The sequence below is a fragment of the Panthera leo genome, chromosome A1 (assembly GCF_018350215.1).
Source record: "Panthera leo isolate Ple1 chromosome A1, P.leo_Ple1_pat1.1, whole genome shotgun sequence".
NCBI classification, from domain to species: Eukaryota; Metazoa; Chordata; class Mammalia; order Carnivora; family Felidae; genus Panthera; species Panthera leo.
This window is the reverse complement of record NC_056679.1, coordinates 4,716,614-4,734,647: the sequence shown is the minus strand read 5'-3', so window position 1 is coordinate 4,734,647 and position 18,034 is coordinate 4,716,614. Positions and strand designations below refer to the sequence as shown.

General features: G+C 43.2%; 1 long non-coding RNA gene across 1 annotated transcript in view; it reads left to right on the top strand.

The window, feature by feature from the left end:
* The window catches only part of LOC122216573, a 58,330-nt gene extending 41,063 nt beyond the window's left edge, over positions 1-17,267 (top strand). The window contains exons 2-3 of the long non-coding RNA XR_006200983.1: positions 2,484-2,519; positions 16,313-17,267. This is a non-coding gene — a long non-coding RNA (uncharacterized LOC122216573). The remainder of the gene's footprint in view (positions 1-2,483; positions 2,520-16,312) is intronic.
* Positions 17,268-18,034: the final 767 nt, after the last annotated feature.

Below are 18,034 nucleotides of genomic sequence, written 5' to 3'. Positions count from 1 at the left end.
AGCTCGGAGCCTGGAACCCGCTTCGGATCTGGTGTCTCCCTCTCTCTCTCTGCCCCTCCCCCTCTCACACTCTGTCTGTGTCTCTGTCTCTCTCAAAAATAAATAAACATTAAAGAGAGAAAAAGATTGCTTGGTTTAACGTGGGACGGAGGAAAGGAATTGCCCTAATTGCTGACATTGTAATCCACACACACTGTGTCAGCCTCATGGCATCCTCCCTTTCTGGTTGCTTTTGTGGCACTTTCTAGATCTTTATGGTAACAGCAGTAATTTCTCAACAGAGCAAGGCCTGTCATTTCCTTTTTTTTTTAATATATATTTTTTTAATGTTTATTTTATTTTTGAGAGAGAGAAAGACAGAGCATGAGCAGGGGAGGGGCAGAGAGAGAGAGAGAGAGAGAGAGAGAGAGAATCTGAAGCAGGCTCCAGGCTCCGAGCTGTCAGCACAGAGCCCTCTGTGTGGCTTGAACTTGTGGACCGTGAGATCATGACCTGAGCCGAAGCTGGACGCTTAACTGACTGAGCCACTCAGACGCCCCCAAGGCCTGTCATTTCTAGATGACCTGGATACTTTCTTCACTTAGTGAGACTTCACCATAACCCCGAAGCAAGTTTCGTGTTCCCGAACCCCCCTGAGTGCTGGCCTCACGCTTCCTGCGTGGACATGAAGTGAATGTTGCTCTGTTTTCTGCTGTGACCTGCACCCCAGCCCTACCGTGATGTGGACGGCACGGGCAGTGTGTGCCGGGGGGTGGTAGCCACGGTGACAAGTGTCCGGGTTCCGAGCCCCACAGTAAAATGGCAGGAACCCCCACCCAAGCCCCTCCGTCCCCTGGCAGGATTCGGGACGCTCTGTGCCTTTTCCTCAGATGTTCTTACGGTCCGTCAGCCCTTGGTCTCGGTGTGTGGCTTTGTCCTTCTGCCCTGCTTCTGGGCCATTCCTCCTGGTTGGGCAGGCGGGCTGAGACCAGCGTGACCGTTCTGTCACACGGTGGCGCTCCTCCTATGACGTGGTCACTCTGATGGGCAGCGGCTGCCCCGCCTGTAGCCGGGATGGCCATTTCCCAGCAGAGTTATACCCTCAGCGGTGTCCAAAGGGGAATTCTTCCCATTTCTGACAGCACCCTGGCCGTTGCACTAATGTTATTTCGCTGACTTCCAACTTCCTTGAGGTCTCGCCGAAAGCATTGGAGCAAGCATCCTTCCTGAGCAGCTGGGTGGGAAAGTGATACAAACTACACCCATAACATTGGCTTAAAATTGCCTCTCTGTGCCCACAACCCAGCAAGGTCATTGGGCTGCACTTGACATTACTGACTCTACCCAGGCGGGCTCCGCGCCCCAGGGACCCGCGCAGAGCCCCAGAGCCTGAGCACCCTGCATCCGATCCCCTCCTCCCTTGCCGTTACCCTCATGAGCTATTGTGTCTCTAGCGTTTTCTCTCCCAGAAGTTTTATTGTGTCCTCGTTTAGAGACAAGCCCCACAGGACACTCCAGGATGTGTGGTATGGCACACAGTTCCAGCAATAGGGTGACAGTTCTGTCCCTGCCTGGCCTGCCCCCCCCCCCCCATGGGATTAAAGACACGATAAATCACATGGGTGCAGAGACGGCGGGCCTCCGTCGTTCCCACCCAGGCCCACTGCCAGCATTCAATAAACGCGTGTTGGGTTGGTGAATAAAAGAGTGAATAGGTAGCTGCCCATCCAGATGGTATGATGAGCATAAATTAGCATGATCCTAAGTAGGAAGAGGCAGGCAGCTTCCACGAAGGGTGCTTCTGGAAGGCAAGGGCTGGTGATGGGCTCCGGAAGGATGGGATGAGGCTGTAGGGACTGGGGAGCAGAAGTTCTCTACACGTGGGGGACCAAGTGGGGGGCCAGTGGAGGGAGCTAATAAATGTCTGCAAAGGAGCAAGGATTCCCGAGAAGCTGCCCAGTTTTTCGCCACAGAGAGCAAATCCCCAAGATGGCAACGTGCATTTGCATGTGCTTACAATGTGCCAGGCAGTGCTCCAAGCCCTTTGTGGATATTAATTCACTTAGTCCTCACTCCATTCTCTGCCGTTAGCCTGGCAGAGAAATGAAATCACTGCCCCGGGTCACGCAGCAAGAAACCGCGGTCTGGGATTTGACCCTATGCAGTCTGGCTTCAGAGCCTGTGCACTTAACCAGAGATCAGTGAATTTGAAACCCAGGGCTCATCGTTACGGAATAACACAGCCAGAACCGTGGGCTTGCGGTGTGATCCAGATATGTTAGGTAGAATGCATCATTTTCTCAGTGCTCTTAAAATCTGCTGTCAAGGGTGTGTAAATGTATACGCATGCATTTACGTGCGTGTGTGTGTGTGTGTGCACACAGAATTTATTTTTTCTCCATATATTTTTTTCAGATCAAATCGAGAACTGACATTCTAATTTAACTTCCAATGATCTCTCACACGTCTGCGCACTAACAGCACATCTTTTCCTTCCTTTCCAGGACTTGTCCTTAAGAGTCGCCAGTGCTCCGAACCTGGTAAGAATGGCCTCCAGACCTCCATCCCCTCCCCCACCCCACTGTCTCTTCTGTTTCTTCTGGAGCCTCAGACTGACGGCTTCACGTTTTTCTTGACTTTCAACATATACCCCCCCGTCAGGCCCTTTGGGTGACGTCTTCCTTTTTGAAGTTAAGGCCTCCTCTTACTATAATTCTGGGTCATAAACGAACTTTGTTAATGTTCAGTACTGCCACCAACTATTCTGATGTTTCGGCCAATCCACTGGTGGGCGAACTTGGGGATGATTTTATTTTGTAAACGAATGCAAATTAGTCACCTCGCCCCAATGGAAAATCAAACATGAGGCTGTTACATTCTTGAGATATTTTGTTGTGATAAAAACCTGGGAGTGTTCTGGGGCCTTTTGCTTTTTATTGGATGGATATAACTTTAGGGTTTAACACATTTTAGTATACATATACATGTGTATCACGTATTTAGGTCTCTTATAAATTAAGTTATATTAATAATCACTTCATGGTTGTAAGGCCAAAGTATCTTTTTTGATGGATAGATAGAAGTGTTGCAAAAGATCATGTTTGTCTCAGCATTATTTATAGACGTGATTTCCACATTGGGGCTAAAGACAGACAAGTAAAGAGTCTAAGGAAGTCCATTTAAGTATTGAATGAAACATCTTTGTATTCCTTATTCTCCAACTAAAGTGGGTAACGGCGTATGGGAAGCTTTGCGTATGGGAAGCTTTGACTGAGTTAGCAATGAGAAATTTAGAAAATCTAATCTGAGATTACATGTCAGAAACTCAGAGGTGTCTATTCATTAGAAGCCATTGATGACAAGAAGGTGCAGGTTCCTTGCTAGGTGATCGGATGGCTTTGTTGAAGTTCACTGATTTCGTGTGAACCATCAACCTTACCTGATGTCGCCATTCATTTGCCATTTACCGTTGACCTGAAGTGAAAAATATTTTGCTTCCTTGATGCATTCTTTTTCAATTTTTAACTATTTGTATTTGTTTGTGGACAAATTACGTGATGGCATTTGGGTTCCAAATTTTGGTATGCTGGGTAAGTGGATTATCATAGTCCGTTATATCTTACTTCAGAATCATTTGGTGAAAAGAAATTATGATAAACTCTTAAAAATTTACTCAGCCTGTTTTTAATATTTAGTATGAAGGAGAGTGGTGAAACATCCCTGACTGGGTGGATTTCAGTGGGCATATTATTATAATTTGGGTGATACTCAAGGAAAGTGAATGTGTTTCTAAAGAAGAAGGAGCCCCAAGTTTATATGATTTTTATCAATGAAAGCGAAAAACACTATGCATTTTTATAACATACTATAGAATAACTACCAATTTAATAGCAGTAGATTTAGTTCCAATTTCTATATGTTTTTTGTTCTGTTTTGCTTTTTGGTAAACTTAGGATGAAAAAAAATCTCCAGCAATAATTTTTGTGCATTTTAAAACATTTTTTTTATGTCGCACACTAAACGATTATCTAACTTACAGTGTGTGTGTGTGTGTGTGTGTGTGTGTGTGTTCTCTTTTTTTTTCCTCTTGTGCATCCTTCCCAATTAGAATAAATATCATTAATGAAAACGCTTCTCTGAAGTCAGATTTTATATAAAAACACAACTCCAGAGGGGAAACTATCAAAGTATTCACAAAAATTATAATGCTTGTAAATAATTGTTGGAATCCTAGGCAACAGTGGGAATCCAAAGGGAAAGAGACATTCTGGATACAAGAAAAGCTTCTATTAAATAGATGTTTTATTTTCTCAAAGGAGGTCACATGAGCAATGATAGCTGTAGATTTCAGTGTTGCCCTTCTGTTTCTTCTTGTCCTCTCTGGAGCCAGTGAAGACGGGGGAGGTTGGGATCCCCACCAGTTTCTCCCTGGAGTTCTTTGGAGAGCCTGTGGCCAGCTGCAGCATTTTGTGCTCTTCCAGAATTCAGACAGTTAGCTTTATCGGAGCTTAGCCTCTCACTGTGTGATGCTGTGGCTTGGGCTGCTTCCTTGGGAAGCCCGCCACGGAGTGTGGAGACCCACCAACAGCCAGACCTTGACCTCCTTAGCTTTTCCCTTCACGGCGGAAACCCCCAGGCCATGGGCATGGTGTCTTAAGAGATTTGGGCCTCATTAAGAGCTATACTTTGGGGTTTAACGTTTTGCAGTTTTACTTGGTTCCTTGTTTTACGTTGTTCCATTTCAACTTGAACATTTGATTGTATAGTTAAAATGCTTGAGCTTTTAAGTTATTTGTAACTGATACTGTTCCAGAATTTGGAAAAAGCAAAAATAGAGTGTTGTGTATTGTCACTGAGTTCCAAGATATAGTCATTCTCATGTACTGGTAAAGTATACGTGACCTTCTGAAAACTTGCTTTGTAACCTTAATAAAATATTTATTAACATTTAAATTAAAATATATTCATATTTTTAACAACAGGTTTATAGTCATTTGAGATGGAAACCATTGACCAATAACTGCCTATATTTATTCTTGGCATAAAAATGACACTTTTATGCCAAATGAAATTTACCATTCAGTGGCAATCAGTTTTTAACATTAAAACTGAAATTATTGAGAACCACTTCAAATTTAAGTACCAAAAATAAAATGAAATTATTTTAACTCTGGAGTCCAGCAAGCTCAGTTGCCCACAGAGGCCACTAGAGGGAGCTGTTGAATCTTAAATTAAATATATTCGAATTTCAACAAACCTTTGGGCGAACTATCCAGATAAACTGGTCCGCAAAATGTAATGCAGTGTGATAAGTGGTAGCATGGTTTTTATTCCTGTTAGCACAAAAGTTATGCATATAATTAAATTATATGTGGGAATTTATATGCAGTTAAATTCAATGGATACTTTTGAGCGCATGTCATTTACAAGGCACTTTCTTCTAAAAGGGATTATAAAGATAAGTAATGCAAATGGTTCGCAAGCATGTGTGTGTATCTGTGCACGTACAGTTGCGTTACAAAGTAGAACATAAAATGTAAGAACCATAAGAAACAAAGTACCGTGGGGTTTCACAAGAGAGAGCCTGCATGGCAGGAGGCAGGATGGAGAAGGTGGCCTTTAAGGATGCACATGGGGGAGGGGCGCCCGGGTGGCCCAGTGGGTTGAGCATCCGACTTCTGCTCAGGTCATGATCTCACGGTCTCTGTGCTGACGGCTCAGAGCCTGGAGCCTGCTACGGATTCTGTGTCTCCCTCTCTCTCCCTGCCCTCCCCAGCTTGCCCTCTCTCTCGATAGTAAATAAATAAACTTAGGAAATTATTATTTTTAAAAAGGATGCACATGGGAGGACTCCCGGAGTGTGAGAAGATGGGGCCGTACGCTTAAGTACAGAGCACGGCGTAAGTTACGGAATTTTGGGGAACCCCGAAGGGTCCCATTTGCTGGAGGCACAGGTTGCGTAAGGGTGATTGAAGGAATACCAAGCAGAAAAGGCAGGTCAGGCTGCACTGTGGTCCCACATAAATGCTGGGGGGCTTATTTGTACCTAATTGCTCTGCATGTGAAAGTGTGGCCAAAGGAACCTGTAGCTGCCACTTATAGAGGTGAGAGTGGGAGGCACATCCCCTGCTATCTATGCTTTCCCCTATTAACTGTGGTGGTTCGGGGCCTTGAAACCGTAGAATATTCTAGCAGCGTTTAGGTCCGTGGAGCTAGATTTAATAAAATGCTATAGTGCTCACTGGTGATTAGGCATTATTCACCAAATCTTTTTTGAGTACATACTAGGCATAAATTCTTAGAAAATCTTAATATTTCTTAATTACAGTATTCTGAACCTGCTAAAGCATTTGTAAGTTTTTCAAAAGTAGGTGAAAGTGATCTCTTTTTTTAAAAAAGGTTAATAGATGTTTTCATTATATTTATTAAGACAGAAATGACTACTTTTTTTTAGAAGATTTTTTTTTTTAAATTTTAGAGAGAGAACATGAGTGGGGGAGAGGGGTAGAGGGAGAGAGAGAGAATCTTAAGCAGGCTCCACGCTCAGTGTGGAGCCCAATGTGGGGGCTCAATCCCACGACCCTGGGATTGTGACCTGAGCCGAAATCAAGAGTCAGACGCTCAACTGACTGAGCCACCCAGGCGTCCCTGAAGTGACTACTTTTTAGAGTACTTGCAGTAACTTTAAAAACCCAAAATGAGAAAATTTTTTTAGAGCTAAAACAAAACAGAAACTACAGGAAGTGGGGTGAATTTCATTCTGAAATTTTCTAGCCACCAGCGCAAGGTAGACAAGACTGTGGTCCACGTTGTTTTCATTTGGCGAATCCATCCGCGGAATCAGGAGTTTTCCTGGTATTAAACTCTAGCAAAAAATTATAAGGTAGGCTCTTACATTAAAAGAACGTTGAATAACGTGCTGAACAGTAACTTCAGTCGTTTCTGAAAAACACAGAGGTTGTCGGTCACACTTGGATCTTCTATAAAGGTAGACGTTAAGGCATGGCTTAAGTAAATCATTTCTCTGGAAGGTAGAGATACCATGATCCTGATGGCTTACTTTTTGATCATCTAATTTAGAGAGAAAATTCGGGAATAATGAGTGATGTCTCATAGTACGAGCGGTGGAGTAGTTCCACCCCTACCTGCAAAGATGTCCACGTCCTAATCCCCGGAACCTAAACATATTCCTTTATATGGCAAAGAGGCATTAGGGGTGCTCATCGGCTGATGCCCAGACTAGAGAATGATCCTGGATCATCTGGTGGACCCAGTGAAATCACAAGGGTCCTTAAAAGTGGGGAGAGGGGAGGCAGAAGAGCGGGTGTGGGGAGTTCTGTGTGCGGACTGGATCTGACATTGCTGGTTTTGAAGGCGGAGGAGGGGCCAGCGGCCCAGGAACATGGGCTACATCCAGGGGCTGCGAAAGGCAATGAAAAAGATTCTCCAGGAAAGAACGCAGCCCTGCTGAGCCCTTCATTTAGCCAGGGTAAGACCCCTGTTGGGCGTTTCACCTACAGAGCTGTAGGTGACAAATCTCATTTCAAGTTTGTGATAGTTTGGCACAGCAGCAATAGGAAACCTACACACAGATCCTCTGTAATATCGCAGTCAGTTCATGATAAAATCTCCTGGTTACCTGTCATGAAGGCATTTCACGTCGGTGCATGTGAGCCGGGAGCTTCAGTTACCAGAATTGAGGGGATGAAAATCACGAATGTGTGGGAGAAGCTTGTGAATCATGTATTATGCAAGTTTATGAATCACAACAACCCATTTCAAAACACACTGGTAGAGGGGTGGTCAAGGGAGAGGGATCAGATACACCTTGGACTAGACTCCAGTCATGTATCTATAACTTGCTGACCGATTGTTGCCCTAAGATTCTTCAAACTATAGGACTTTGGATGAAAGCTGAAGTCTGGAGGTTCCCAGACCTTGGGAGGTACTTAAGTATTTATTGGATGGATGGATGGATGGATGGATGGATGGATGAGGAGGATGAAGGGGTAAAGGTGAATCAGGCTGCTGGCTAAAGAAGAAGGACCACTTCATTGTCCTGAGTTGTCGCCATGACAAGACCAGCCACATGCATGAATTGGGGGTCCTAGCTGGAAAGTGTTAGCAACCCAGTGCCCCTGAGGCCCATGCCACTAGAGATCTTCTGGTGACTGCACAGCAGCTGTTGTGTTATCGTTAGATACTGAATGCTCTGTGCACTACACAATAAGGTCTTTTTAAACATTTTTCATGTTTTTATAAATATTTGGTAATGAAAAGGAATATTGATGTGCATGTGTATTAGGATGCATAATAATAAAGTGAACCTCTGGCCCCCCCCCCATCACCATACATCTTAAGAAACAGAACATTATAGGGGCGCCTGGGTGGCTCAGTCGGTTGGGCGTCCGACTTCAGCTCAGGTCACGATCTTGCGGTCCGCGAGTTCGAGTCCCGCGTCGGGCTCTGGGCTGATGGCTCAGAGCCTGGAGCCTGCTTCCGATTCTGTGTCTCCCTCTCTCTCTGCCCCTCCCCCGTTCATGCTCTGTCTCTCTCTGTCTCAAAAATAAATAAACGTTAAGAAAAAATTAAAAAAAAAAAAGAAATAGAACATTATAGGGGCGCCTGGGGGACTCAGTGGTTAAGCATCCAACTTGGGCTCAGGCCATCATCTCATGGCTTGCGAGTTCGAGCCCCACGTCGGGCTCTGCGCTGACAGTGTGGAACCTGGAGCCTGCTTTTGATTCTGTGTCTCCCTCTCTCTCTGCCCCTCCCTCACTCATGCTCTGTCTCTCTGTCTCTCAAAAATAAACATTAAAGAAGAAAAGAAATAGAACATTATAAATATCTGGAGTTCCCTGCATGTTAGTCCAGGATTGTGCACGCTGTTTTCTCTCAAAATGTAGTCAGAATTCCAAATTTTGGTTTTTTAAAAATTTTATTCATTCCTTATTTTTTTTAATTCTAGCATAATTAACGTACAGTGTTATATTACTGTACACATAACGCACAACATAGCAATTCAACAATTCTGTACGTTACTCTGCACTTACCGGGATAAGCGTCCTCTTAATCCCCTTCACCTATTTCACTCGTCTCCCCGTTCACCTCACCTCTGATAACCATCGATTTGTTCTTTATATTTGAGTCTGTTTTTACATTTGTCTCTTCTGTGTTTGTTTTGTTTCTTAAAGTCCGCGTGAGTGAGATCACATGGTAGTTGTCTTTCTCTGACTGAATTGTTTCACTTAGCATTCTGCCTTCTAGATCCATCCATGTTGTTGCAAATGGCAAAATTTTGTGGGTTTTTTTTATGGCTGAGTAGTATTCCATTGTGTATGCGTGAACCACATATTCTGTATCGATTCATCCACTGATGAATAATAAAGTGATCTTTCTTGGTATTCTTTACGCTTCTTAATTCTGAGGGTTTATCAGTCCTCAAAACTACTATCGGTTTTGGAAAATTCTAATTTCCTCTCCTTTTGGAATTTCATTGAATGTTTTTTAGTTCTTCTTACTCAAGCTTTCGTATTCGACTTTCCCTTCATATTTTTCTTTCTTTTTCTTGGTGCTGGATTCTGGCTTCTAGATCATTGATTTTTTACTCAGTCATGTATAATCTGCTTTTTAATGGTTTCTTTGAGTTTTTCATTTCAATAATTATATGTATCTATTCTAGAGGTTAGTTTTTTAATGTTTCTGGTCATATAAAAATTCTTCTTGCTTATGGTTTCAATTTCTGATTTATTTATTTAAATGGTTTATTTTCTATATCTGATTAGTCCAATATCTAATGTCCTGGTGAGTCTGGTCCATGTATTTTTTTCTGTGGTCCTTTTGTTTCCTTGTATTTTTCTATTGTAATGTTACATTTGTTTGAAATCTATTTGTGGGAATTTTTTTTTTAATGTTTATTGATTTATTTCGAGAGAGAGAAAGAGAGAGAGCAGGGGACGGGCAGAGAGAGATGGAGAGAGAGAATCCCAAGCAGGCTGCATGCCATCAGCACAGTGAGATCAATGAGATCACGACTTGAGCCAGAATCGCACTTAACTGACTAAGCCACCCAGGCACCCCTACTGCGGGAATATTTTGAGGCCTGGGGTAAAGATGCATTTTTTTTATAGGAAGAAGTTTTTTGTTTGCTTTTACCAGGCACCTAGGGACAATACAAACTTTGATCTATTTAATATAAATATTTTAGTTTACAGTTTTTAGACAGGTAATGTGAATTCATGACCCAAATCCATATTAGGTCTGGCTAATAGCCATGGATTATGAAGGGCAGTGTTGCCATAAAAAATACAGGGTGCCTTGTTAAATTGGAATTTCAGATCGACAATGAATACATTTTTAGTATAAGCATGTTATTTATATAAAATAAATAGATTTTATTTTTTAGAGTAGCTTTGGGTTCACAGCAAAACTGACCATTTAGTTCTAGGTTCTCACATACCCCTCCTCCCCACACCCACACAGCCTCCCTTCCATCAACATCTCCCACCAGAATGGTATGTTCATTACAATCAACGAACCAACATTGACACAGATTTAACACCCAAAGTCCATAGTTTACATTAGGGTTTGTTGGTGGTGTACATTCTATTGATTTGGACAAGTGTGGAAGAGTTTCCCTGCTCTAGAAAACCCTGGCACTCTGTATTTTTATTTCTAAATCTGACAACCTGACTCGGGAAGACTTTTTCTTCTTCCACTAAAAGTCAAGACTGAGACAGATGACTTTCCTTGTCTACTGCTTGGGTGGGGTGTTCATGTTTTTCCCTTATTTAACATTTCTCTAAAGGCATAGCCTTTTATGTGCCTTGTCTTTCTGTAGTGGTCTTTGGTTCTCCTTCCTCCTAATCCCTTGCCCACCCATGTTTCCATTAAGATGAAAGCTTGGACCATCTGGGACCGGAAGGTGCCTCCAGGCTAGCTGAATGTCCGATAGTGTCTCATTTCCTTGGATTGATCCTACAGCTTCATTCCTGATTTCAGAGGAATGTCTTACTCTCTTGAGACCTAGTCCATACATTTTTAAAGATTAAAAAAAAATAATTTTGAACTCAGCATCCTTAAGTATTCTGTAGTGGGAGGATTTTCTCTAGTCCGCTATTTTGCTAGCAATGGAAAATTTTAAATCTTTTTGTAGATTCTCTCATTCCTCCCAACCTAATGAAATGGATATGATTATTGTCTCAGTTTCACAAAGAAAATGGAGAGATTGAGGAAGGTTAAATAATTTGCTTAAATTCACAAAGTAACCACCCAATGCAATCCTAGCTTTCCTAACCTCCAAAACCTGTATGTTCACCTAGTTTGCTCCGCTCTCTTCCATTTCTCATTACCTTTTACCATCCAAAGCAGCAAAAGTGTTAAAGCTTATGTTTATTTATTTACGTAGTTGCATCTTATTTATTTATGCCACTATTAGACTGCTGCCGGTGGTGGGTAGGCTTCATACTGGTGTCAGGACTGGTGGCCTACAGCGTAGGCAGGACCTCGCATCTGTGGCCCTCTCTTTAGGGCTTAGCGCAGGCAGAAGTCTCGTCCTGAGCGTTACCGGTTTGGCAACTCGGTTATTATCAGTTTACCTGGAGCGAGTCAGACTCTAGTATACTGACCCATGCTCACGTTTCATGGGCCAGGATTCCAGTTTATCAATTTATAGTGGGAGAAAGTCCTTTTCAGCGACCAGAATACTTGTACCCACTCTCCAGGGATGTTCCGGATAGCAGGACAGTGGGGAAAACACATCTGTGACCAGCGGTGTGCTTGGCAAACTTTGAATTAGGACACGGAAAATTAGATGACCTAAGAAAATTAAATGGCCTCAGGCTTATCCAGGATGTCTGGTAAAATGTTTCTAATAGCCAAGATTTCTACCATAAAACAGATCAATGAGCATGTAGTGAGTATTTACCACATATTGGTTACCTGCCAGGCACTGTGGATGCAAAGATCGGTGATAGTAACCTACCCTTGAGGATCTTATAATCTCATATCCTTCTCCTTCTCCCTTTCTGTTTTTAAAGATTTTATTTTTAAGTAGTCTCTACACCCAGCATGGGGCTCAAACTCACAACTCCGAGATCAAGAGTTCCATGCTGTACCAACTCAGCCAGCCAGGTGCCCCATATCTTCTCTCTCCCTTAAATAATGCTCGATCAACACCGGAGAATTCTCTTTTTTATAGCTGCATGCAACGTTCTTCGGTTCATTCCAGACCTGAGGAAGTGGACTTCAGATACCTCGTTAGAGATCTGGGTCTCCAAGGTGTCCTCGGTAGTGTATTTACAAGTTACCTCTTTAGGCAAGTTGCTTCTCTGGATCCCTCTTCTCCATCTTTGGGTAATTCTTCACCCACAGTTGTCCTCTGTGGGCTGAGTACTCAGGGCACTGTTGTTTCCTAACATTTACTCATATGGCAAGAGCAGGAAGTGAATGCCGTTGGAATCAACCCACCTATGCTTCTGCTAGAGGCTTCCCAGGGAGTGATTACAAATATCTTGAGTTTCCTTTGTGTTTGTTCACTGGGGTGGCTGACTGTGTGGAAAGGCTGTCTGCTTATTTCTTTTCTGTAGTAACAGAGAGTATGGAGGCTTTGGGTTGCAAAGAAGACATTACCGATTTGGGAACATGGGAAAATCTAGTTCCTGAGCAGAAGAACTTGAAATTAACTTTACACTGAGAGTGAAGTTTGCCCCCAAATGTAACCACACTTTTAAAAAGGAGTGAACCTAAATGCCTTCACGGCTCAGGGCGGCCTTGCCCTAGAGGGTTGCCATAGTTCAGAGTCTGGTTTTCATCCTTATAATTCAATTTAGTTGAGTCAGTAGGTCTGAGACTTAGTCTTTGTTTCCTGAGTCACTAAAACTGGAAATACTGGGGCCTTTGATATAGTCTTGGCTGGAGAGTGTTGTTTGACTCATTTATTTGTTTGATTCAGTTTGGGGCAGATTGGAAAGGTTACCTTAATACAATCGACTTAATGGGGAGAAAGAAGAGATACACATTTTATCTAGATAAATATCAGTTTAACTTTTTAAAGGTATTTAACTATTAGGGACCTGTAGCGAGGCCTCTCGTGTTAGATGACTGATGAAATTACCCTGGGCCTGCAGGACCCGACTGAGACCACTCACCTAACATCCATACAGTGTGTGAAGCCACCAAATTTTACAAAACTTCTCAGAAGATAGAACTTCAAGGGGCACCTGGGTGGCTCAGTTGGTTGAGCGTCTGACTTCGGTTTGGGTCATGATCTCGTGATTCATAGGTTCAAGCCCTACCATTGGCTGCTGTCAACACAGAGCCCCCTTTGGATCCTCTGTTCCCCCCTCTCTCTATGCCTCCCCCGCCCGCACTCTCTCAAAAATAAATAACATTTTTTAAAAACTTGGGGCGCCTGGGTGGCTCAGTCGGTTGAACATCCGACTTCAGCTCAGGTCATGATTGCGCGGTCTGTGAGTTCAAGCTCCGTGTCGGGCTCTGTGCTGACAACCCAGAGCCTGGAGCCTGCTTCCGATTCTGTGTCTCCCTCTCTCTCTGCCCCTCCCCCACTCATGCTCTGTCTCTCTCTCTCTCTCTTTCTCTCTGTAAAAATAAATATTTTTTATTTTTTTATTTTTATTTTTTTTTAATTTTTTTTTTAACATTTATTTTATTTTTGAGACAGAAAGAGACAGAGCATGAATGGGGGAGGGTCAGAGAGAGGGAGACACAGAATCGGAAACAGGCTCCAGGCTCTGGGCTGTCAGCACAGAGCCCGACGCGGGGCTTGAACTCACGGACCGCGAGATCATGACCTGAGCCGAAGTCGGCCGCTTAACCGACTGAGCCACCCAGGCGCCCCTCTCTCTGTAAAAATAAATATTTTTTAAAAAATTAAAAAGAAAACAGAACTTCAAAAATCTGATAAAAATGAAAGTCAAAAACAGTCAAATTGAGAGGCATGTAAGAAGCAGCTTTGTGATTTGACGGGGGCGGAAGGGTGCCTGAGGTTTCCCTTTCATTACTGATGTCCAGATCCTCCCAGTATCAGAGGTATAAACTCACTACCATTCGTGAGTATGCTCATTTGATCTGCATGTAGAAATCTTTCTGGGATCTTCCCCATCCCCAAATGTTCTGCTAACTTACTGGTTTCAACTCAGAATGGTAAATTGACAACTGTAATGAACCCTGACACAGAAGAAGGAACTAAGGAGAAACCGGCCATCCACGGGCCAGATGTTTCCGGCTTCAGTTTCATGGGGCCCGTTATGCTCTGGGTCCCCGTCCCTTCCTGCACCGGGACCCAGTGCAGTGCTGAGGAGCTGTGGGTGCTGTGTGTACCCTCTGGTCTCATCCCCAGCAAAGTGAATCTATGTTTGGGATATTGCTCAGCGTGTCCCTGGAGAAAATCGCCTTGGCCCTGGCTGCATTTCCGTCCCTCCCATGGCAGGTAGGCCCTACAGTTCGACCAGCTGTGAGCCTTAGGAAGGAAGTCAGTGCCAGGAGGAATGCGTTCAAGTGAATGCAGTCACGGAAGCCACCCGTTTGCTTTTCCCATTTATCAAGCATAGCCTTTTCACTAAACAGAAAGGAAGAAGGCGATAGAGAGTTCTCTGGAACAAGTCCTTATTTACGGAAGAGGGGACAGTTTATCTGCACTGAGATTCTGAGGAATCCACAGTTTCTTTCATTGTTGCGGGCGGGCGCGGGCTTTCAACATTTAATTAAGAGTCACGGGCGGTGGCTTCCCCTACCCACAGAAAAATTCCTTAAAGATTCCTTTAAGGAATCCTGAGACCGTCAACATTCTGCAGCTGTTCCAAAGACTGTTTAGACTCCTGGAATGATACTGGGAAATTGTTGCATTTATGGTCTCGGGCAAGAGGGGAACTCAAGAGTGGGAAAATCAAGTAGTATAACAATCTAAATCCAAACCCAGGGGAACCTTCCTTACATAATCTACTAATCTGCTCCTCTTAACATAGTTACTGCCAAGTGGCGGAATTTAATGAGAAAAAAAAAATAAAAGGTTAATATCCTTTCTGTTCTGGATCAAATATAATGGCAAGAGGCCAAATTCGCCATGAAATTGGTTGGATTCAGTCATCTCATGCTGGAGGCTTCCTTTAGAATCTGTAGCACTCATTGTTGGTTGTGTGTCCTCCAATTGTATGTAGTTCATATAAGGCAAGGGTTCTCAAACTTGTTGGCCTCAGGACCCCTTTAGGCTCTTAAACATTGAAGAGCCTGGGACGCCGGGCCGGCTCAGTTGGTGAAGCGCGTGACTCTCGATATCAAGGTCATGAGTTCAAGCCCCACATTGGGAGCCTAGTTAGAAAAGCTGACGAGCCTCGAGAGCTTTTGTTTACAACGGGCTACATTACTGATATTAAAAAATAAGATTGAGAAATTGTAAAAATACTTACTGATTTATGTAAAAGCACAGTAATAACCCCATCACGTAAATAACACTTTCTTATGAAAGTCAGTATTTTCCAAAGCAAACCAAACAAAAGTAAGAAGAGTGGTGCTGTCTGGGAGTTTTGCAAATCTCCTTAATGTCTAGCTTAATAGAAGACAGGCGTCCTCTCTCTGCTTTGGCATTTCATTTGAATCTGTCCCAATATGTTTTCTTAGTCGAAGTGTATAAGGAAATCTGGCCTCACTCAGATATTTCTGTGGAAGAAGAAGTATTTCAACAGCCCTTTCAAATAATGGTGGGTTTGGGGCGCCTGGGTGGCTCGGTCGGTTGAGCGTCCGACTTCGGCTCAGGTCACGATCTCACAGTTTGTGGGTTCGAGCCCCGCATCAGGCCCTGTGCTGACCGCTTGCTCAGAGCCTGGAGCCTGCTTCAGATTCCGTGTCTCCTACTCTCTCTGCCCCTCCCCTGTTCATGCTTTGTCTCACTCTGTTTCTCAAAAATAAATGTAAAAAAAAATAATTAAAAAAAAATAATGGTGGGTTTGAGTTTCTCAACCAGCGTCATTTCTTAAAGGTGAGTCACAGTGTAGTTTCAGATTCATGCTGTTACGTTAAACTCTATTGTTCTCGTTCACACTCTCAGTGGGTGCTTTACCCATGCATGGTTTGGTCACGGCATGCATTGATCTCTTGAAAAATATTGGTTGTCTGAATTCTGCAGGTCTTCCAAATGTTGCTATACGTATCAAAAAAGCATTCCTGTTCATATCAACACCAATCTTGTCAGAAAATTCTTGGGATATTGGAAAGCTGTCAAGTCCATGGTGACTGACAGGTTTTCAATAACCTCGTTTCTGCTCGAAACCTGAATTTTACTATTGGCAACAAATACCTTCTGTTGTTTTCCTTTCAGTGACAGGATTTTTGAGAACGTGTCCAACAAACTCGAGTCTGAGCGACCACAGTCCGTCAGTCATTCTTTCAAGTACAAATAGTGCACCGTGGAAACCAAAGGCTTGCAACTCAAACTATTGCTTAAGGACTTCTCGAGACATTTACTGTACTTCCATGTGCAACAGGAGTGCTCCACGAGTACTTTCCATCTTGTTATGCGGACTGTTACAAGGGTTGACATGAAAAGTTTCCTTTTTTAAGACTATTAAAAAGGTTGAGATTTAAAGTTTTACTACATCATCATGGGCATTCTTAAGTGAAACGTACATGTTTGTTTGTTCGTTTTTTGTAACTACAAGCATAGGGCCATGACAGATTTAATGGGACCCCTAGTATAGTTGAGGGCCTTGACTCAGGCCAAGGACCCTGTACCTCTACCTACCGTTGCTTTAGCAGCATTGGTACAAATGTCAACACGGTAAAAAACAAATGACACCTTCATATTTTATTACAGAAATAATTTGGATCTCTGCAACTCCTCTAGGACCTAGAGACCCCACTTGAATACCACTGATTAAAGGCATCTCCCTTCTTGATCTTTTAGAACCACACAAACTTCCCTCTTCTGTCTAGTCACAAAAGACTTAAATTACATGGCTGATCATTCCCATCAAAGTACCCTGAATTTGACTGTAGAACGTCCTGTGTTTAGCTTAGCCAAGCTCTGGTTTCTTAATCATCACGTTCAGATATTATTCTTTTTATAGAAAGTGGTTGGCTCTCCTGAGTGAAGCGTTATGAAAGCATGTGGTCCATTAATGTCATTTTCCTTCTGCCTCATTTGTTTTACATTTTGCATTTATGCCCCGAGGAAGAGTTCAAATTTGTTCTCAAAGTAATGGAATTGCTGTGGTCATCTGTCAGATAAATACTAAGTTCTGCATTCCTTTTTTTTTTTTTTTTTTTAAGTAAAAAGCCATACATGGGCTCAAACTCAATGGCCCCAAGATCAAGAGTCACACGCTCTACCAACAGCCAGCCAGGTGCCCCAATACTGAGTTCTCTAAACCAAGTTAGAACCTTGGCTGTTCCAGCAGTAAGTAGCAAGCTTTCTTTCACTCTGTTCAAACGTAGAGTTCTCCATTCTCAGAAGAAAAGCCAAATCTCTAATGGCAACCAAAGTCCTGAGGGAAATGGCTTTGAATTAACTGTGCAAGGAACATCGTAAAGCTTAAAGAGGGGGAGAGGCTGGTCCTTCATTGCAGGTCAGAGGATTGGAGCCTCCTGAACCAAAGACTCAGGGTAGGTAAAAGAGACCAACCTGAATTGTTACAGCAACTTGGAGAAATGAGAATACAGAGTGAGCTTTAAAATAAAAGACATAAATAATGAAATTGAAAATAAATCTTGGGGCACCTGGGTGGCTCACTCAGTCGAGCGTGTGACTTCGGCTCAGGTCATGATCTCGCATTCGAGAGTTCGAGCGCCACATCGGGCTCTGTCCTGTCAGTGCAGAGCCTGCGTCGGATCCTCTGTCCCCCTCTCTCTGCTGCTACACTGCTGATGCCCTCCCCCCAAAATAAATATTTTAAAAAATAAATAAATCTTACAATCTTTCTCCCTCCATTTAGTCCTAGCATTTATGGATTGGTTTTCTTCTTTTAAAAAGTGTGATAGAAAACCTAAAATGTAGGAAAGCAGGTTTTAATTGCCCAAGTGAAATGTGGGGCATCCCTTGCTA